General features: G+C 32.9%; 2 non-coding genes across 2 annotated transcripts; both read left to right on the forward strand.

The window, feature by feature from the left end:
* Positions 1–2,734: 2,734 nt before the first annotated feature.
* Trnaf-gaa lies at positions 2,735–2,807 on the forward strand. The gene has a single exon. It is a non-coding gene; the product is annotated as a tRNA-Phe (tRNA).
* A 708-nt stretch (positions 2,808–3,515) lies between these two features.
* Trnaf-gaa lies at positions 3,516–3,588 on the forward strand. The gene has a single exon. It is a non-coding gene; the product is annotated as a tRNA-Phe (tRNA).
* The last annotated feature ends 260 nt before the right edge of the window (positions 3,589–3,848 follow it).

Below are 3,848 nucleotides of genomic sequence, written 5' to 3' on the forward strand. Positions count from 1 at the left end.
ATAATCGGGAGGGTAAATCCAGGACATTCGATACAAACTCTAAACAACAACTTCTACAATTCTATAACTTCCTCCGCAGAGCTTGGAACGATAAGCACGCATTGATGAAATATAAATGTACTTTCCCTATGCTGTTGCTTCACTGAATCCCTGAGAGTGACTCCCGAATGCTTTACTGACTCCCTAAAGCTTCACTGACTCCCTAAAACTTTACTGACTACTAAAGCTTCACTGACTCCCTAAACATCCCTAAAGCTTTACTGATTCCCTAAAGCTTCACTGATTCCCTTAAGCTTCACCGACTCCCTAAACATCCCTGAAGCTTTACTGATTCCCTAAAGATTCACTGATTCCCTTAAGCTTCACTGACTCCCTAAACATCCCTAAAGCTTTACTGATTCCCTAAAGCTTCACTGATTCCCTTAAGCTTCACCGACACCCTAAAACATCCCAAACTCCCTAAAGCTTCACTGACTCCCTTAGCTACACTGACTCCCCAAAGCTTCACTGACCCCTTAAAGATTCACAAATTCCCTAAAGTTTCACTCACTCCCTAAAACTTCACTGACACCCTGAAGTTCCACTGGCTCCCTAAAGTTTCACTAACTATCTCAGCTTCACTATTTACCTTCACACTATCGCTTTAACGTCGCCGCGTGGCTTCCTCATGACCCGAGTGCTGTTGTGTGGAACCATCGGCAGCCAAGCATGAGTTCCTGATCAAACGTTATCAGCCGCAGGTAAACGTATGTCATATGTTATGATAATGATGATGATATTATCATTATTAGTATTATCATTATTGTCTTGTTGTTGCTGTTGTCGTTATTATTATTATTATTAGTATTATTATCATTATTATTATAATCATCATTATTGTTATTATTATCGTATTATTATTACTATTGGTATTACTATTATTATCATCATCAAAATTATTATCATTATTATTAAAAAGAAAGGAGAAAAACAAATAAAAAGGAAAAAGAAAAAACAAGAAACAAAGAAAAAAATATATATATACATTTCTTCTTTGTGTCAAATCAATCTTTTGATGACCAGTTTCGAAGATGTTTATGAGGATCATATTGCAATATTCTCATAATATTCAAGGCAGGGAAAAGTGAAAGTTTGAGAAGATGAGGAAAGAGGTTTAATTGAAAGGGAAAGAAACGGGATTAAAATAAGGCAAATATGCAACATAAGATAGGTAGTTTATGATAGATATATATGAAGTGTTGTTTACAGGAGGAGTGTAGACGTAGAACACAGACTGATGGTAATAATATTTTTTATAATAATAACAATAATAATAATAATAATAATAATAATAATAATAACAATAATAATAATAATAACAGTAATGATGATGTTAATAATAATAATAATAATAATAATAATAATAATAATAATAATAATAATAATAATGATAATAATTAAAACAACAACAATTACATAATGTAATATTAATTATCATAATTTTCATTATTATTTTTTTTTGGTTAGTAATATTAGTATTAGTAGTATAATTAGTGTCATTATCGTCATTATCTTCATCATTATCATCATAATCATAATCATTATTATTATTATTACTATTTTTATTATTATTTTTACCATCTATTGTTAGCCCCAAAGAAAGAGCAAAAGTTAATGATAATCATTACACTAGGTACGAGATATATGTAAAAAGAAAAGAAAAGGAAAAGAAAAGAAAGTAAATAAAAGTAAATAAGTAAAATAAACAAAATAAGGAAACGAATAAACAAGTCAATGCATATAAAATATCCTTCTTTTTAAGCAATCACCTACTAGCACTAATCATTTGCATATTCCAGCTATTAATAAGATGTATTGCATCATCGCCGTAACTGTAATTTACCTTGTTGCAATGTCTTATCCCTCCCCTCTCCCCTTTCGTTCAGTTAATCAGCAAATCAAAATTGGTGAAATCAGATAACTTATTCTTGTTTTACGATGAATGAATATTTGCATTTGCGTCTACAAAACTTGACATTAACCATCCACCTTCTAAGTGATTTATCTCTCTTCTCTCTGTCTCTGTCTCTGTCTCTGTTTCTGTTTCCCTCTGTCTCTGTCTGTCTGTCTGTCTGTCTGTCTGTCTGTCTGTATCTCTCTCTCTCTCTCTCTCTCTCTCTCTCTCTCTCTCTCTCTCTCTCTCTCTCTCTCTCTCTCTCTCTCTCTCTCTCTGTCTCTCATAGTAACCCCCACTCTTACATTTCATTAGAAACGAGCTGGAAATTCAATTAACTCATTTTCTTGTGAGCGAAAGTAATTTTCATCCATGTACTAACAATATTCCTCGATACATAGATCTCTGATTGGTGTTTAATACGTGTTATTGGAGTAATCTGAAGTATACTAGGTATGTTGCATGTTATGATCAACTAATCTAAATGTGAAAATAATTGTTATCTGTAGCTGGTACGTTTCGATAGCTAAGATTTATTGGAATATACACATACTTCAAAATTCGCTCCTATTTTTTATTCTACAGTTAGTAAATTTGTTAAATAGTTTTTTTGTTTTTGTTTTTGTTTTTTGTTTTGTTTTTTGGCTGCATCACATGATCTAAAATTTACGAGAAGGATGTCCTCAGTGGAATATAGAATATAGGTAGGGAAACTACAGTTAACATCATTTTCTTATTAAAATGTCATTTCAGTTACAGTTTATCAGATACAAATATTCTTAATATTTTTCATTGTTCTAAGCCTAGGTAGCTCAGTTGGGAGAGCGTTAGACTGAAGATCTAAAGGTCCCCGGTTCGACCCCGGGTCTGGGCACTTGATGAACAATCTCCGTGTTTTAATAATGGCATGTATTGAGGTTATCAAGATCCATACAGTAAACGAAATAAAATGCTGAAGTGACAAGGAAAAATGACTGTATTTCTGTTTACTAATTTCAGGTTGAAATTCTTGCCACTGTGAAGGAGACTCGAAAAGACAATTGACTGAAAGGAAGAGAAACTTGTCGATAAACATTATGTATCTAACAATTTGCCTATATATATATTACACCTAAATGGTACGAGCATATACGTAGATAGGCACAGTGTACATTGTGCATACTATATCATCTACCTCTGCTCTAAGACTATGATAAATTCGTACTGGTGCAATACTATGGCACCTTAACGATTGTGTTGGCACTCATTTGCACCTTATTTAGCATTATTTGGTGACCATTACTCGCCAAAGCTTTGTAAGTAAAGCTGTATTTAGAAGAGGATGTGTTGACAATAGATGTTAACAAGACTTCGGTATTTATATCTTCCGACGAAAGCTACCCGTCAGTTTAATTCTTGTTTCGAACAGTAAGCAGATTTACAAAAGAATTTTAAACTAAAGGACTAAATATAATTTCATTTCTCTTGGGAACACGACGACTTTCAGTTTACTCTTTATTGGTAGTATATGCTGGTGCCGGATTGTTTTATTTTTTTATAGTGCATAGAGTTAATTTTGAAAACGTATCTTAGTAGTTTCCAAGCCTAGGTAGCTCAGTTGGGAGAGCGTTAGACTGAAGATCTAAAGGTCCCCGGTTCGATCCCGGGTCTGGGCACATATTAGACACTCTTTGAAAAATAAAAGAAAACTATTTTCTAGAGGACTCGCATTGAGTTTTAATGATGTGTTGGTACTAGTAGGTATGATGACAAGCCTTAGATTAAATCACCTTAAATGTTAAGTATGATAATAAACAAATTCTATTTTCACTTCATCCACTACTGTGAAATAATATTCTGAAAAGTCAAATAAGAAAATAATTCCCATTAACAGGACCTAATAATCATTACAACTAAAGAATTTATCCCCCGTATC

The sequence above is a fragment of the Penaeus chinensis genome, chromosome 7 (assembly GCF_019202785.1).
Source record: "Penaeus chinensis breed Huanghai No. 1 chromosome 7, ASM1920278v2, whole genome shotgun sequence".
Taxonomy (NCBI): domain Eukaryota; kingdom Metazoa; phylum Arthropoda; class Malacostraca; order Decapoda; family Penaeidae; genus Penaeus; species Penaeus chinensis.